Source organism: Falco rusticolus, chromosome 3 (assembly GCF_015220075.1).
Source record: "Falco rusticolus isolate bFalRus1 chromosome 3, bFalRus1.pri, whole genome shotgun sequence".
Lineage (NCBI taxonomy): Eukaryota > Metazoa > Chordata > Aves > Falconiformes > Falconidae > Falco > Falco rusticolus.
In genome coordinates, this window is record NC_051189.1 from 9,700,528 (window position 1) to 9,720,393 (window position 19,866).

The window sequence follows — 19,866 nt, forward strand, 5'->3', positions numbered from 1 at the left end:
CAATATTTTTACAAATCCATAAAGACAAGAGTCATCACTCTAAAATATCTGACAAAAAAATACTTAGATAATTTACAATTTTAAGATCTGTGCAAAGTTTAGGTTTTAACATACTTTGATTTTGATAGGTAATAGGGCTTTTTCACATGTTTCTTTATAGAGCAAATGTTTGAAAAAAAATTAAAGTTTCATAGAAATAATCATCTTTTAAAATGAGCTTCATATTTTGGCGGTTCCTTTCATATCAACAAAAATATCCAAGACAGTACCTGTTCTTGAGCTGCAATTAGCTGCAGGCTGGGCAGATAGCACAAAGTGCTTGTCCTATTTCTCCCTACCTAACTGCTGTTGGCCAGAGACATGACACTGGTTTAGATGGGCTTCTGTTGTGGTCTGAGAGGAGGGTTCTTTTACCCTTAAGAGTTATTGTCCAAGCTTTTGCATTAGAACACTTGAACTGAAATGGCTGCTAGAAGGATCTGTGCTTGCAACTATTTAGTGGAAGGATGACAGCAAGTAAAATTCCAAACACTAAGAAATACATCTTCTATCTCAAAAGAACATTTAAAAGGGGAAAGAGAGAGAAAAAAATATCAAGCATCATATTCTGATGTTCCTAAACTGCTGAAAAACTATATTAACTATACAAACTTTATATAAATAACACTATATAAATAACACCATTCTTCAGCAAACATTCAAGAAATTTTCCTAAAATAGCATACAGAGTTTAGCAATTTTGGAATAATCTGTTTTAATATATAATTCTGCAAAGCATTGAATGGCAGTGGAGAACATGACAGTGTTGAAAGTAACACTGGAAGGAAACGAGGGAAGTTGCTCCTCTACTGTTACTTCTAGTGAAGTGTAGGTACAGGTAGTGGGAGAAGCTGGTGATCTGGTAGGAGTGCAAGAGTGCACAGGGTAGGCTGGGTGAAGCGTAGGGAAAAAAACAAGTTCATGTGGGGCAAGTATGGAATCTGAAAAGCTGATTTTCTTCCGTCTTTATCTGCTGATGAGTCAGTACTTGTCTTATTTTTTTCTCTTACAGTGATTCTTGTCAAAACACAAATTGCACAATCATTAATTGGCTCAATAACAGGAAATTTCATGAAAGCAAATACAGGGATATTCCCATGTAACTTCATACAATGTAACACCCTAGGAAGATATTTCTACATACTTTAACGCCCTAGCAAACTGCCATACAATGGCCTTGATGTAAAAAAAAGTGGCATTTACATTGATAGCAAAACTATCCAGAGCATAGATGTACACTAAAAATGTATTGCTATCAAAAGTGCTCTGAAAGAAAATGAAGAAAAATAAAACACAGTATAGATTATCTCACATTTGTCAACCCTAGAGTAGCTTTTTGCTTGTGACAGTGGGATCCAGTCACTCCAGAACTTCATAAGCTTTTGCAAAATATTTGTCTTATTTTTCTCATGCTGATACTGACACAAGCTAGCATCAAGCCACAGCATACTGGAAGAGAATATATTTTGGTTTTCATAGTAGCATTACAAAAACCACTGTTACAGCCAGCAGAATCTCTGTCTTCCGCTAGTAACTTTATCACCAGTAAGAAATTAAACAAAATAACTTTGGGTTTATGGTATAGAGATACTCAGTCTAAACACAAAATCACTCCAGCTACCTTTCACAGCTAAGACTTAGATGCTTTTCATACACAGGCTTTTTTTCCTACAGTGTTGTCTTGTCATAGGACAGATGCTACACAGGCATAAACATGGGTTTTGTGGTTGACATAGGGAATAAAGAAAACCATGGCTCCACCAGAAATTCTCAGTACACAGGTGAAAAGACGGTAACATGCTGAAGGTTTGGGTAGTTTGTGCATAACAGGTTTGATATTTTTGTATAGATCAATTCCATGTGACTGACTTGCTGTACTTAATTTAAACACAAAGAATGCATATGCCTGAGCTCCTCATGTATTTTCCATGAAGATTGTAAAGACAGATTCCTGTAGTGTGCATTATCGGCATACTGGATAACCTTTGAAAGGCCAGTTTAGGTTTACAGCATAAAACTATGGTAAATCACTTCAGTCAATAGCAAAAATACACAATAAATATCAAACTAGGGATTCTAGCAAGAGGACCAGACACAGTCTGAGGCTGAAATTACTTAACAGTCCTTTCTACCCATATCTTGTAGCAATCATGTACAAGGATATCTTTCTCTAGTTATTTGTTTTTAGGAGCTTGCTGTGCTGTCCTGGATGTAAGACCTCCAGACACGAGTCTGGAAGCACTGGGAGTAGGAAAAGATAAGCCAGCTTTCTTTCATCACACACAGTACATGCTCTCAAGAAAAATGGCCTGACTGATGTTTTCCTGAGATTTTTTTCCAGGAATTTTTACATTCTCACCCGTACAGGAGAGGAATTTAGCTGGGGATGCAAAAAGCAAGACACATCTCAGTTTTTCATACAATTGAGAGAAGCAGCATTTGGGAAATTCAGGAGGTTTCCTGACAGTGTTTCTCTTACACCACTGCCTTGAACATTCTGTACAGAAAGTAATATTTCCATTGCTGTTTGTAAGTGTAAAGCTTAATGCACTGAATGATGGTGTTATTAATGTAACCAATAAGAGAGAGAGAGGATGTGGAATGTGGCTGAGATGACTTTCCAAAAAAACTCTGTCTTTGTATGATTTCCTGAGTACCTCCGTTTTCAGCATTAATATTTTATTAGTAAGAGAAACATTTCTGCTCTCACTACACTTTTGGAATGTGCTGTGGTAAACCTGGCATCTTTGAGACAACTGACATAAATGGTATTTTTACCTAGCTAAAACTGGGCTCTGAGAGGTAGAAGTCTGGGTTCTAGCACTGGATTTACAATAGATCCAGTTATTGATATTGAACAGTGCAATGGTATGTAAGTTTTCTCATCTTTAAGCTATGAACAATAATACTTTCCATTCCATTTCTCATTTTCCCTCATTTTTAGTAAGCAGATGTGAAATCTGATATACAGCAGGATTTAACTTGTTTGAAGGGTGTTTCAGATTATGTACATGTTGAGATTCAGATAAATGGAAGGAATTTCAAAGCAGACATGCAGGTTTTATTTGTAGTCCTTTTTCCCCACACAAAGCCTGTATTAAATAATTAATTACATTAGGCAACATACAGCTCAATGGTGAAAGACCATGGATGTCTCATCAGATGTCAAGTGTGATTAAAGAGTTTTCATGTAATAACACCCAAAGTCCTTGGAAACATGGAGTCATTCTTATTACCTAATTACAGTTTGACTTTAACTGTAGAAATCTAACTTGTTTAACCATAAAAACCTAAGCTGTATGACAGCAATATGTTCTATAACTGGACATTTATCAGGAATTTAAGATACAAACTACAAGTAGGAAATACAAAAAAACCAACAATGAGAAATAGTTTCAGTTATTTCATCACAGAAGATGAGGTCGGTGGTGGAGTAAAGAAATGTGATATAATACTTTGCAAACTATTTGTAGGAGGCTAAGCTGACATGATTAAAGAGGAGAATTTCATTGAAGGAGGACCGAAGAGGTAAGAAATAGTAGGAATAAAATGGTCAGGTTTTGCAGCAGAATATAGTTAAATATTGATGTCAATAAAAGGTCAATAGCCCATGCTGTTCTGCATAGAAGTGATTTAGAAAATAAAAGAGAACTGCAAAGTAAAAAAAAAAAAATATATACACTGAAATTACAAAGTGTATTCATGACAGCCTAAACTAAACTGATTATGAAGAGTTAGTTCTACCAGCAACATTCAGGAAGGTATGAAATACATTGGTGGCAACAAACAATGTAAAAAACAGAAGTGAAAAAATTAATTTCTTATTCTTTTCAGAATACTGAGAAGTAAAGCTCTCTAAATTACACAAACACCAGACTCATTCTTAGATATTTTAAAGCTAGCTTATTCAAACCTCTTTCTGGAAAATTTGCAAAACACAAGGTTAAAGAAAACAGTCATTTTTTGAAATAACGTCTTTGCTCCTTAAGTTAGAAAGCCTTCCAGAATTTTGGTGGTAACTGTGAAATGTGTGGATTAGTCTTAATGTGGACAGGTGGAAAGTGGAAGGATCCGCTAAGGTGCTGAAAGTAGAACAGCACAATGGAAGCCACTTGGCAATAAAACTGACAGTGACATTTAGTGCCAAGAAATACAAAGTTATTTCACTGACTACAGAGAGTTATACAGCAAAAGGTGAAAGCCCTGAGAAATACCTTAGGTCCAGTCAGCGGTAAATTTTGTGATTTGAGCTCCTATCTTTATCCTCAATTATCCTCAAGTCATGTATTTCTCCTTTCTACCTGATAATCAGAATGAAATATCAGACATTCTGGGCCCCTACAAATCAATTTCTATTCCTCTACTGATCAGGATAATTTATTTTTATCATTCTTCAATTTAAGTGACACAGTTTGGTTTTATTTTTTTGTTTGCTCTACAGGAAGTAGTTTTGTTTTGAAATTATGTCCAAAATTCCAATGTTTAACAGAATACAGACTAACATTCAAATATCTAAAAAAAGAATGTTGTGACTCACTATCAATAAAATAGTCATTTCCCTATATTCACTCTATTGTTTATCATGGCAATACTGTTTGTTTTGCATGAATGGTTTCAGTAATATTGACTCAATTTATGTCGATCTGCATTTTTACACATCCTTGAACAGCTTGCACATTTTTTTCTGAACAGTAGAAGTACTGTCAGTCATTTACTTTCCACTGAAAGCACCAGCTCTCTACAATGAAATCCAGAAACAATAGAGCAGATGCTTATTTAAAATGCTCCTGTGGACATAATTAAATAGTACATATTTGAAATTTTGAATACCTGTCATTTGCAATATACAGCTATTTCTTTCCCAGGCAACAGAAACCGAGAAGTTGCTTCTAAGAGTGCAGGTGCACACAGCCTGTTGAAAGCAATTTTGACCTGCTAATTAGTATTTTCTATCATAAGAAACAAAAGCTAAACACAATCCTTCCATTTCAAAATACCACTTTCCACAGCTTAGGATGTTGAGAGGATGGGAGCAAAACCCACACAGACGTCTCCAGTTCTCTTTCAACGGATGTTCAACAGCAAAGAGTGGTGGTAGACCAGTGGCAAATTTACCTTGACGAGAGGTCAAGGAGGGCTGAAAATCCTGTCCTTTCCTTAAGACCAGCATTAATTTTGGTTTCTTGGCACATAACCCCAAATAGTCCTTTCATTATAGGAACTCCAGATCTTTTGAGTAGAAAACTCAAAACAGGAGTAGTGGAAACATAAAGACATTCCTTCCTACAGACAGTTCAAGGTACCTCTTCTTTCATTTGTGACTCATAAAAATCTGAAGTTGAACACTGTAAAGTGAACTTCTGAATCTGAACATTCCCAAAGATTCCTGGCTCCAGTCCATCTCTGTTACAGACTAGTAAAGCATTCACCACAGCACAAACTATTTAGTGTCTAATGTCACATGTCCATGAGCTTTACCTATTAAGTAAAAATGATCCCAAATCAAAAGATGTATGCTCTGACTCAGAGAATGAACATCTACTAAAGGAAGTTATCATTAAAAACTTTCTGTAGATGTTTTTGAACAGAAAACAGAGGCACATGATCCTTAATAAGTCCAGAAAGCCATCTAATGGTACTGAAAAACTTAAACTGATTTCCACATCATTATGAAAGGACCATTTTTTCCTGGAAAAAGCACTTCTAGCTAACTCATACATAGAAGTGAAGAGTCAGTAACAAATATGAAGTTATCAGGACTGTTTTTACAATTTAAAAAGCCCTTCTTGTCTGTTCCAGCTACATCCTACAGAGTACTTGTCAATGTCTGTAAAACACTGTGCAGGTGAATATATTTTCAGTATTTTTTACACACTATCTTATCTGCATATTAATAATACTCACTCTTACCAACGCAAACTAAAAATCAGATGCTTTTCTAAATGACCAGACACACTGATCTGTTCTCTCATATATTTATAACAGATTTCAAGCATATCTTTAGCAGCAAAATAAATTGTTGCTGCCTTATAGTATTTTTCTGAAGAAATCTAGGTTTGGCAGGTAGTAATAGTATTTTTTTTTTTTAAAAGATAAACCTGTATTTTATGCTTCTCAGATTACTCCAGCCAACTTCCCCAGGGCCCTCTTTAACAGCAGACTGGCAAGAGACATGCCAACCATGGAGGCAACAAGCCAAGCCTGAGGCAGCTCCTTCTCTATCCTACCCTTTCAAGCTAGTCTTTCCTTCAAAAAGCTGTCGTGTTATAACTGAAGGAGAAGCAGCAAGAAATTTCACTTTTTTTCTAATAAATGCATAAACCAATGCCAACTAAAAAGTAATCATAAATTAATAACTTTCATCATTTCCAAGTGTTCAATAATTCAGGCCAAAATATATGAAACTGTCATACTAATTTCAAATCATAAACAGTTCTAAGTTTACATGTAAGGTATTGGTGTTTTTCTTATGTTCTATAGACTTTCCTCCCTAGAACAAGATTTGACTTGAGATATGGCTTTCAGTGGAAAAATAATAAGGTATGAACTACATTTTCAGGTAATAAGAAAGGGGTTTTGTCCTTTTGTTCACCTAATAAATACTGGGCAGGATCCCTAGCTGGGGTATCAAAGTCTGCAGCTGAATGCTCTCTGACCAAATTTGAAGCCACAGCACTGAGTCCTACAAAAATGCATTAACTGCAAGGGTATCATTAAACTTTCCTACTGATGTCTTCAATCAGGAAACATTAATTGGAACAAGATCTGGAACTCAAGCATTTCATGTCCCTGCTGAGAGCATTAACTATCACAAAACCTACATTTTAGTGGAATATAATGTCAACCTAAGCAAATCTGTTTCCAAGGAAAGGTTTAGCAGAATACACTCATTTACTCTGACTTAATGCGCTCATGGTTCTGAAAAATTAATGTAAAGAACTGGGTATTGGAAAAGGCAAAACTACACACAAGTTCAGGTTGAAGTCAGTAAGAAAATAAACCCAAGATCTTCTGGAAAGTGTTAAAGTATATTATTTATTTTATTTCCACATTTTCAAAGAAAAGAGGTCATAGGCTTTTGAAAAGCCAAAGTTTGGCTTTTAAAATACTTTCAGTTAAAAACTGTTCTAAACTAATGGGTAAAAGATGAAACTACATATTACATTTGCTTTCAGGCTGTAGAAATGTATGTTGATTGAGTGATTCATACATTTTGATGTTTTTCTTTTGGTTTACCTGATACTGGCGCTCCTTCCTCTGTCCCATATTTTCATCTCAGAGACGACTTGGAAGAATATTCTTATTAGCTTCTGATTACAGTACTCAAGTTTCATCAAGGTTTCATCACAATATACGAAAGTTGTTTGGTTTTTTTTTTACAGTGAGAACAATCATTCACTGGAACAACTTCCCCAGGAACTTGGCAGAGTGCCTGTCACTGGATGTTTCTGATATGATTGGATTGCGAGATAATGTCACCCAGGCTCTCTTTCCCATGAAGGCTGGATCAGGTGATCTTTAAGTGTCCCCTGGGTGGTTGTATGGTTTTATAATTCTGTGAGTCTAAGTGCACAGGTGCTCTTCCCAGACTGGAACATGGGACTTGTCTCAGGTTCAACCACATTTTATGGGACTGCTCTTTTAGATTTGATACGATATTTTAATTATTCCAAATCAACTGTTAAAAGAGCTCCCATTCCCAGAATTTCTACATCACAGTGGCTAACATATTGAGTATGTGCATTAGATATGAGGAATATGCAGATCTCATCATATTCTGGATGACTACCTTGAACACTGGATGAAAAAATATAAGGGTAGTTACATGTCTTCAATTTTTAAGTCTTTTCTTACAAATCCTTGATTTTAAAAAATGAAATTTTGAGTTACACAGATAGTCCCAACAATTAACCCATACAATTTTTTTGAAGACTCTGGGCTGTATAAGTTATGGAGCAGATTACTAACTTCTCTTTGCAACCCAGTTCTGAAGATTTTTTTTTTTTCCCAATCAACATTTCATTATATAGGAATTGCAGTATACTATTTCTTATACCTTTTACAAGCACTCTTATGAAGTATACAGTATTCAAAATCCATCACTGCACTGTGCATGTATTAAATTAAAGAATGAGAAGAAACATACTTCAACACAAATTTCTATATGTGGACTTCTATTGTATTAAATCTATCAGACTAAGCCACTGAAACAACACACAATCTAAGAAAATCACTGCACAATAGGTCTAACTTCTAAAATCTATTAATTGCTTTACATGATGTTTTATGGTTTATTATAAAGCATTATATATTCAAAAGAATGTGAAAAACAGCAGAATGTTTCATTAGATTGTCTGCTTGCCTTAATGTGGAAAAATGTAGGCAAGGCCTGCTCACTGTATCTCGACTCAGTCAACAGAAATCACTGGAATTATTCTGGGTTTACATCTCCATAAGATAAATCGAATTCACACCAAAATAACTAATTACTGTGGACTGCAGCAAACTGTTATAAATAAATCTACAGGAAAAGTTTATCAATCCCTTGGTAACAGAAAACCATCTGATATCACTAAATACTTCACAAAGCAAACAAATTCAAGCTGGTTTAGATTATATTTCAGTTTATTTAAAAATTGTGAGACTGGTTTTACTGAGTAGGATGCTTTCTTTGTACTAATGTGTCTTATAATGCATTACATACTTCTGAGACTAACAAATAGATCAAATAATGTTACGTTCACCTAATGAAGATAATCTTGGCAAATGAGACAACATATATTGCAATGCCATACAGCACAGTTCTGAAGCTTTGTTTGTAGCAAGTGTCTTTTTTCCTACAATATGTCAAATTGTTTTTCTTCAGCAGATTTGTGTCAAGTACTGGCTTCCCCAAATGGCTTACAGTAATAGAAGCATTCTCCACATACATTCCATCTCCTTCCAGCCTTGTTTGATCATCACTTCATAGCCTCATCTGGTATGTGATACCATTCCACTACCATTTTATCTAGTCATCTGCTGATTGCTTTCCTGATACTTTGCCCTCCAGTAATACTTGCTCTGATCGTCATCCAATCTTTAGCTAAAATAGGAAAAGTGTTTCAGTTTTGTCTCTCATGTGTAAATCGAACGCCTACTACACACCAGCTGTTGGAAGTATCTACCTTCTAGCAGTTCCAAATATTGGCTATTATAGAGGAATCGGTTTAAAAAGAAAAATATATAAATATGATTATTTGAGCATAGTCATAGTTTATGGGCCATGTGAACTGTGAATCAAATAATATCTAAATGTTTTTGACAGAGTTTTTTTCATATGGATCCTCTATTGAGCGGTTTTACAGCCAAGGAACAAATAAACAAAGACATCAATTGGAAAGTTGCATGTTTAATTTTTTTTTTTTTATTAGGCAAATACTATAAGCAAGTTATGGTGAATATTCACTTACATTTGCAATTAATTTATTTTTAAGTGTTTGTATCTCTTCTTTCTGAAAGTATCAATGCAAACAGATACTTCTTACAAAACTTCAGAGGAAATAATTTCAGAGTAGTATGCAGAGAAGTATGCAAAGGGCTGCCAATTTTCAAATGCTGGTATTTATGGGTTTTGTATTTGAATACCCATACAGCTATGGAATAAAAACTCTGTGAATGACAGATCTGCCCATCTGAAACTAATGTATTCCTATAAAATCAGCATATTTCACCTGGTCAAGTTTAAGACAAGTTAGAGACTAATACATTTCATCACAGTAAACTATAGAACATTTAAAAATTGCACAGCAAATATTTTTGCTTCAGAACTGTTTAAAGACCCCTTATCTAAGACTGGACCATATTTATAACCCATAAAGCAAAACAATCACTTTTCAGAAATCTGTCAACCAAAATAATCAAATAAATAAGAATAAGCATAGAAGAAGTTGAAGTGAAACTTAAGTCTTCCAAATACTAAATAAATGTGCTTCAAGGCATTTTGTAAACCTGATAAGGAAATTAAGTGTAACAGGTAAAATTTTGTTATAAAGTACTTTATATATGAAGTTAAATAGAACAAAAAATAACCTGCATATAACTTGTTAAAAAACTATCTGTGGTAAAGAAAACCCCTTATTCACATCCCAAGTCCTGTTAGGCAATTAAATACATTGAGCAAATTATGCAAATCAGTATACTAAAGCAATGCAAAATACATATAATAGTTGCATTAATGTTCTATTTTTCTCCAACTAAGTGAGAAAGAAACTCTCTTTTAATTACAATGGTATTCTAGTGGCAATTTAAATTGTTTATGCCACCCAGCCTAATAACCAAACTACAGAATGAAAATGCTCAGAAGCTCCTAGGGCTGAAGGATTCCTACAAAAGCGAGAACAAAATCTGCATGAACCAGAGATTCCTCACACGTGGAACAGATCTGACCCACAGGCTGTGGCAGGGCAGATATGAGCATTGTGCAGGCGGCACAGGCTATGTTTTTGGCACCCCATTTATAATATAGGAACATAATGCTGTGCTGAGATCACTGTCAAAATGTTCAGCTGTATTAATTTCCCTTCTTTATCAACACATGTGTAGCTACACTATCCCTTGGGTTGGATTTCTTGTTGCAATGCTCCGTAAGTACTTGACAGGAAAGATCCATCCTACCTGTCCAGCACTGTTCAACCCAGTTATAAATCTAGAGTGAACAGAGTAGTCCCCTCACAGATTTTCATTTCAATAAGAAAAAGCAAATGTCCTTTGTTTCATAAACACGAAATGGTGACATTGTCAGCTTTTGCAAGCTGCCATAGATTTACTTTTCATTACAGTTTCAGATAGAAATTGTCATTTCAGTGTGCAACGTAATTACAAGCAGACCCAGAGAAGTGAACTGAGAGCATCTTTCTGAAATAATAAAGCCAAAAATGGCAGATGGAGCTTAATAAGTCATCATACTTTCAGGAAAATACATATTATGAGGGCAATTAAAACAATTAAGATGTTGCAGAAATTAATGCAACAATTAATTCTTCCAGCAAGCTGGAACATTTGAGAGATAATCTACTTCCTGTCCAAACATTTAATATTTTTTGTATTCTTTCCTTCTCAGAAATAGAGAAGCTTTTTGTTTCCAAATAAAAGATTATGGGAAAAAAATCACTCTTGCCTCTATGTGAAAAATCTCAATATTACTAAATAAAACACTATATGAAGCACTGTTTTTGATGTATTATGCCATTACAGAGTTTTGATTTTTAAATACATTGGTTTAGAACAATCATTGGGTGAGGGAACTACATGTAGTAATTAGAACAAGTTAAGAGGTTTTCTACAAGATTTTAATGGAAAGCATTATTTCTAGTAAGCCTATTCCCATTAAGAAGTTATTTAGTAGAATTTCTGTATTTTGTAAATTTATCCCAAATTAACATTTTTATTTTAGGTCATAGTGTTCATTAGGAATACTAATTAACAATATTTCCTTCTACAGTTCTGTTCAGGTCCTCATGATTCACTCTTCCCCAATGGGATTCCTATGACACGCTATGGAAATTTTGCTCAAACAGGGATTGCTAGCAGATAAAGAGAACAGGGTTATAGGACACCTTAAAAGGTATTTCTCAAAGCAACCAAGCAGTACAAGACAAAAGTTAAGGTTAACCTGAGTGGGACATCTTCCTCATGGCCTCTTCTCCCCTCTCTCCTAAAAATAAGGAAAGAATTATTAAAAAAAATAAATTAACATTATGAACATGGATTAAATTAGAAATATTTTAATGTAATCAGTTCTGTGAACAGTTAATTTTCCAAAGAGAAAATACAGAAAAAAAATCAGCCAGTTCTACTTTTTTATGAAAGTGAACTTTTATAAAGCAGAAATAGAAAGGGCTGTTACAATGCAAATAGACACTAATGTTTGTATTTCACTCAAGGGAAGAAATGAAATCTAAAAATATCTGTTATACCAAAAGATGACTCCAGATAAAGAACGAAACCTGTTCTATCAAGATCAAGGAAATACCTTTTTATCCTACACTATATTTGTTTCACTTAACCCATGGAAAGATGAAGAAAAGCAAGTAGAAGATAGTGTGAGGCCTAGAACACATTTGAGATTTGTGTAAAAAATATTGTATAAATATCTTCCAACATCCTACTTTGTTTCTGAAGTGGTCTACAACTGTCTATGTATTATTGCTATTGTTTTATAGTCATCTATAATGTATCATTACTTTCAGGTGAAATTGTCTTGAAAGCATGCATTTCACACAATTGCAATACATGTTGGCAATGAATTTGGTTTATATACTTCATGTATACTTCTATTTGTGGCATAACTGCTTTATTTCACACTCACAATGACATCATCTGTTTCATACTAGACTCTTTTCTGGACACCACAGTTGTCAGTAATTATTTAGAATTTAAAACAAAATTATCTTGTACGCCAGCATTTTTTCCAAACCTTTTAATTCAAATATGGAGATATATTAAAACAAATGACAGGATATCTCGCTCACAGAGAAGAAAATAAAAATGCAAGATTCTGAAGGCAGCATAACAGTTAAATCTTATGTTAAATGTTCTCTTTGCTTGCTTGGCAATAATGAGCACAGTAATTTTTGAAGTGCCATATTATATTATTTAAGATGAGAAAGGCTGTATTTTTCTCCAATTAGTTACATGCTGGAGACGGAGTAGTAACAAAGCACTTCTATAAAGTGTTTTTTCAACTTCTTATAAGCGTGAAAAGAGGTATGAACATTGTCCTTGAATAATTGTCTCTGTGAAATCATGGAAGGTTTTAGCAAATCTGCTACATCATGTGAAACTACATTATCTGGTACTCCTATGCAGGAACTGTGTCCCCACCACATTACTTGTCACCAGGGAAGAGACCCTCTTCCCCAGTAGCTTGTGCTGTCTCCTACTTTCACTGCAGTCCTGGCAGTAGATGAATTTGGAGTGGCCAGGCTGTCCTCCAGCTATGATCCCATCACAAATATAGCTCAGGGACACAAACCAAGTGGTGGGAAAGCATCTTCAGGGTGGGAATAGATGCATGAGTTTATGACTAAAATAGGAGATTTGAGAGGCTTGGTAATGTGATGGTAGGAATATTTGGCTCCAAGGAGAATGGCATCTTTCGCAGGACCAGAAGTGACATTCCTAAAGCAACTTCTAACTACAAAGGCCAGAGCATACTCTTTAGAGTAAGCAATTATTTGTTCTGAGGTATGTTTTCAACATTTTCTTGTTTACTGCTTTCTCAACTTGTAATAAAATGATTATTCTAACCTCCATTCAAAAATATATACACCTTTTTTCCCCCTATTTTGCATTGTAGAAATCTAATAAAATGCACATCTTATAAACTATTTATTTCTGCCATTTTTATAATGTTTATAGAGTGGAAAAATTACACTGATACAAAAAATAGCAAGGGAAGAATAAGCACTATTTAAAGATATTTTATGTATATTTTATGAATTATTTACATGCATTTAATAACCAAATGTTACACATTCCATATAAAAAAGATATTTGTAAGTTCAGTATATATCTCTATAAAATATATGCGCAAAGTTGTATCAAATAGGTCTTTATACCCATCAACCAACCTATAGCAAATTATATAGTTGTCTTACTAAATATACAGTTACTACATTACCAATACATACATCTCAGCCTGTTTCTGATAATGCACCCTCAGTGAGCAGGTTTGGTGAAAGTTAAAGCAATATCAGCACTACTAGGCAAGTTGCATCCAGCTAGAGGTAAGAATACCATCATTACCTGTTTCCTTCTTCCTCCACTGTCATTTCCCTGCCTAATACCCAAGCATGTGATAAGCCTGCAAAAGGAAAAGCAATTATACAGAAGGATTATATGACATATGGGGGATACAGAATACACTCCTTATGGTTAGGATCAAAAAGGTTGAAGCCAGAAGGGACAAATATGACAATGCACACTACAATCCTTCACACCAACTGTGTTTAAAGCCTATATATCTTCCTGCAGGTTTCAACAGCTGTGATAGAGTATGTATTACAGCTCTTGATAATACACATTAACTTTACACATCATAAATATGTGCATCACCTTCCCGTTCTGAACTTGAAGTTTATTTGATTGAAGATCACTATCTTCGCCTATCAACCTGCAGAGATGGATGGTCTCTTTAGAGAATTACAGATTGGGCTTAAGTTACTTTGGTTTGTTCTTTCGTGATGTAAACTGTGTGAACTTCTTCACCTTCATTTTAAAGTATTCATGATGAACGATGTATCTTGTCTAACCCTTCATTAAGTTTTCCATAGTCTTTTAAAAGTACGGACATGAAATGGGTCTCATTCTTGCAACACATGGCTTTAAGGTATCCTGTTAAACATCCAATATAAACTCATGTTTCACATAGTTTCAAAATTTATATAACACTGAGAACAGTACTAGTGTTGTGGTTTAACCTCAAACAGCAAATAAGCACCACACAGCCACTCACTTACTCTCCCAAGTTGGGATGGCAGAGAGAATCAGAAGAGTAGAAGTGAGAAAACTCATGGGCTGAGATAGAGACAGCTTAATAAGCAAGGCAAAAACAGTGCACGCAAGACAAACAATTAATTCATTCATTACTTTCCATCAGCCGGCAAGTGTTCAGCCATCTCCAGGGAAGTAGGGCTTCATCACACCTAATGATAGCATTTGTCTTCCCAAGTCACCGTTCTGAACATCACCCCTTTCCTTCTTCCTTCCCCAGCTTTAGATGCTGAGCATGACATTACATGGTACGGAATATCCCTTTGGTCACTTAAGGTCAGCTGTCCCAGCTGTGTCCCCTCCCAACTTCTTGTGCACCCCCAGCCTACTTCTTGGTGGGTTGGTGTGAGAAGCAGAAAAGACCTTGACTCTGTGTAAGCACTGCTCAGCAATAACTAAACCATCCCTGTGTTATCAATGATGTTTTCAGTACAAATCCAAAACACAGCCTCATACTAGCTACTACAAAGAAAATCAAATCTATCCCAGCCAAAACTGGCTCAACAGAAATAGGGATATCAACAATAAACAGAGTCCATTTTGAATCTGTACAGAATCTAGAGTCCTGAATACAGCTTCTCTTGTTACTGTTCAAAATACTATAGATATTTATTAACCATCAACTGTCTGTAATGGAAATCCTTTATCATCCTTTTAACACATGCTGTCATTTCTATTGTTTGTCTCAGTCATTGTTTGATTCAGATTTCCACAAACTGAGCAAAGAAAAGCTTCATAAACAAAGTTTTTTGTTGAACTGAGATGCAGATGGAAACAAGCAAGTAATACCAGTTGTCAATACATCAACAAATTATATGTTGTCTCTTGAGACAATCCCACTGGGCTCAAATTCATTACCTTTACTCACAGTGACTAATCATACAGATTTAATTTCACAAAAGGCTACATACAAAGTAGGGTATTAAATGCCACTAATGAATGTAGAATCATGCGCTAACAGAAACAGGAGTGCAGCCAGTGCTCTGTGTAAGATTTGCTGAAACAAGTCAAGTACTGGTATTCTAAACATACCAAAACAGTTCATACACTTGAACTTTACTTGTAGCCACTCTCCAAATCTTACTTGCATACTGACTATTCACTTCATTTACTCTGTGAATTATGTGTGCTGATTAAATCCAGTTAAAACTTTGAAATCATTGTGAAATTATGAAGTAAAAGGAAACACACATGTTAGCATAATGTTTACAATAGATTTTCCACATCTGTCTCTCATTGATAAATGACAGGTATCATTATACATGCAAAGTCACCAAATTTTAAATGAGTCAGTTAAGAGACCCTTGGCTTTGATTCATTGCATCAACAATAATTTCATCAGTTTGCAACAATTTGTAACAGAAGGGTTAAGACAATTACAAAATATATTTTTTTTTAAATGATAAGTTCTTATGAGAGTTATACCCAAACTAACATGGTCTGTAATGAGCTGGGCTCTGCCAAGAAGAATAGAGGAACGTCACCTGAGCATGAAGAGAAAGAATCAGGAAAGGCCAAGCTTTGTTGTAGCTGAATTTGCCAATGGAAGTGAAGGACAAGGAGGGCCTCTGTCTACACTTTGTCAGCCAAAGATGGACTGAGAAAAATGTATTCTTAAATCTAGGGAACTTTATGACAAAGGATACAGAAGTAGAAAAACTTCTTTCTTTGTCTTTACTGATAAATTTGTCCTCGGGCCACCCAGGCCTCAGCCTCAAGGCAGTCTGACACAGCCAAACATAACCCACGGTAGAAGTATCAAACAGGGACCACTTAAGCAAACTAGACCATAGGACCACCAAGATGGTTGGAAGTGCTGGGTAATATTGTGAGGCCTTGCTCTATTATATTTGAAAGTTCACAGTGACTGGGGGAAGGCAGTTTCCTTAGGATTAAGAAAATCCAAGTGCACTTATCTTTGAGAAGATGAGGAAGAAGGATCTGAGCAGCTACTGGATAGTCAGCCTGACCTTAGTCCTTGTGAAGGTAATAAATCAAATTTTCTTGGAAACCATATACAAGGATAAGCAGGATTTAGAATAGTCAGTGTGGATTCACTAAGGGTAAATTGCACTTGACACGTGTAATTCCTTGCTCTGGTGGGCTGACTAATTTATGAATGAGAGAAGAGCAGTGGCCATTCTTTACTTTGGCTTTAGCAAGGTCTTTGACACAGGTGATGCTTGGTGATGTATGTATGTGATACTTCAAATAAACTTTGTTGGTCCGCATGGGAAAGTTGCAAACCTAGAGAGACTTGGATTTCTACATTCTGTCTGCTCTGAGAAGGAATGTAAGAAGTAAAATTTCATAGTTTTAGTGGTAACTAGGAAAATCAATAAATTTGACTTGGAGTAACAAACACGAAATTAATTCCTCAGATGATTCAACAGCAAATTTCCCTTAACAATGACAGAGTCCATGAGTGAAACAATAAATTTATTAAAACTAGTTAGACTAGAGAGTAGTTTTGTGATGAAGCTTTTTCCAAACCAGTATCAACCCATCCCAACCAAAAAAAGTCAAGGTCCCAAATTTGAGACCTTTTCTGTCCTGTCCTCCCCAAACATCTTTTTTCTCCAGGTATTACTTTCTCTGTATTAATCACTTTTTTTCTTTCTCTTTCCTTTAAAAACTATGATGTACTAAGTTATAAGTTGATGCTGCTATGTCTAAAGTCTATAGTTATTGGACATTGTCCAGTTCACACCAGCGTAACTAAAATAATTTGGTTTTTTCATGGTGAGAGAATTTTGTTAACAGTTCAAAAGGGAAAATATAATTTGATTTGCAGAGTTTGAGAAAATAATTTATGTAGCATTTTCTGACTACTGTAATCAAAATTGAAGAACTTACACTCTCTGTACAACGATCTAAGATCTCATTTATAAGCCTAATAGAATATTGGACAATCAATCAAGAAATTGAGACACTGATGACTAAATTATAAAAAATGTGAAAGATTCATGACTGAACTGCTGAGGCTGGATTTTCTGGGTACTGTAAATATCAGAGAATTCAGCCTACTTTGATGCAAGTTCATAAATTCAGTTTACAAATATGGAGTCATGAAGAAAAGAGAAATACAAACACCATGAGTGAAACATTTCTCTCCTAAGAAACATGGTTTTCCTATATCATATTTTAACCAAACATGCATTCCAAGACACAAAGAAATATAGCACACAACTGAAACTAAATATATGTTAATAGAAGACATTTACCACTTGCACCAGGAAATCAAAAAGTATTTGTCTCAAAGTTATAAACACTGAACATCAGCTTTGACTTTTGGTACAATATGAGGAAATCAGAAGCCAACTCATACCTGATACCCATTTCTTACAAGCTGTAATTCAAAGCAAATCTGACTAGCAGGCCTGACTAATCTTTAATTAATTTATACACATTGCTAATAGCTATTGTTATTCATTGACTGAAATATCAAAAATAGTTCATTATGTAACAGAAAAACAGGGCATACTGCATTACGTCAGGATGTAATAATGCAACTTCAGCATTAGGGCAAAGATCTAGAATATAATGGAGTCAAGGGTTGTATTTGCAAAAAATGAGCAGTGGTGCCTGAGCACTAGGACACCGTTTCCTCATTTTTCCCTAACTTTTCCTTTCTTCCTCTAGAAGTTTACTCTGTGAGGCAAGTGCTATCTCTTCCTATGTGCTAGCATAGGGAGGCTCAGCATTGAAGCAGAACCTCTACATGCTCCTGTAAAACAAAGAATTATTAAAGGTTGTTAACACTTTCAAGTAGATCTGAACCACAAAAGAGTTTTATGAAATCTTTGCTGGAATTCTGTCATGGTCTGAGTGGGCTTTAGAGGCTGGCATTAGATTCAATGGGTCATCACAACTTGTCTACAAATGTAGCTTGACTTCTGCCTTGCAGAAAGCTGAGAATGGATAATCCCCCTTCTCCTTCCCCCAACTGCTTATGGGATATCACTTTGTAATAGAAAAACACAAATTACTTTAGTCTCTAACTCTTCTAATTAATTCCTTCTTCAATACTTCAATCATAAATTCTGAAATTTAAAAATGTAAGGAAATTTTTAAATGGGAAGCATCACAGCACTATCAAAACTAGCCAACTACAACAAGGCTTTACCATTGTTCACATTCTACTGACCATGTTGTTTCTCTTTCCTCCATAATCCAACCCCCTCTCCCACACTCCTCAGGGCTATTTAACCACTTAGTGGGAACGAGCTACACCTGCACATCATCCATGTCAATCAACCCACTGCCTCTGGGGCAAGGCCACAGCTGCATGTTATCAATGCTGATCAACCCACTGCCTTCATTCCTCTACAGGCAAGCGTAAGAGAATTGTCCCTATAAATGTTAATTTGCCTTATATGTTAGATATTCCTTAAGGTAATTTTCTTCAGTGACTTGGTGCTTGATCTGTTATGACAATAACAACTTTTAACAATGCAAGTGGAGGCTGAGGCATCGAGCAGCAGAGCGCCATATGGTACGATCTTAGTTTTTTAAGCAGAACGCTGAGCTGAGCAAGCTGCTCTGTGTAAAACTTTGACATACTTTGTATACAGCTTGAGTTCAATGTATTTTCCAGCACATTATCAATGGTTCTCAGCACAAATCAATAAGGAAACCTTGAAAAAAGCTTATAAAATTATTTGGATTTTCATATTTTGTATTGGTGTTACACTTTATGGCATTTGGCTCTATATTGTCTCATTTTTTTACTAAGAAAATTAACTTTAGCAAACTGCCAGGTTTTAAAGGGTTTTTTTTACTCTAGGTTAAGGGTATGTTAGCTGAAAATTTTCAGATACTTCTTAAATTGAAAGGAAATGTTAAACACTATACTGCTGTAATGCATCACAGTGTTAGGGCTTTATTTTCCTTTTTCTTTTTTTCTAGGTACCTTAAATTATTTTCTTTGGCAACAACAAGGGCAGCTTTCAAGAGGGTGGGACCAGGCACTTTTCAGTAGTGCCCAGTGACAGGACAAGGGGCAGGGGGCACAAACTGCAACAGAGGAAGTTCCATCTGAATGTGAGGAAAAACTTCACTTTGAGGTGACAGAGCACTGAAACAGGCTGCCCAGGGAAGCTGTGGAGTCCCCTTCTTCGCAGACATTCGATACCTGCCTGGATGTGATCCTGTGCACCCTGCCCTAGATGAACCTGCTTTAGCAGGGGGTTGGACTGGATGACCTCCAGAGGTCCCTTCCAACCCTGACCATTCTGTGTGTCTGCGATTCTGTGTTTCCATGACTTTGTGGACATAGACTTCTTAGCTGAC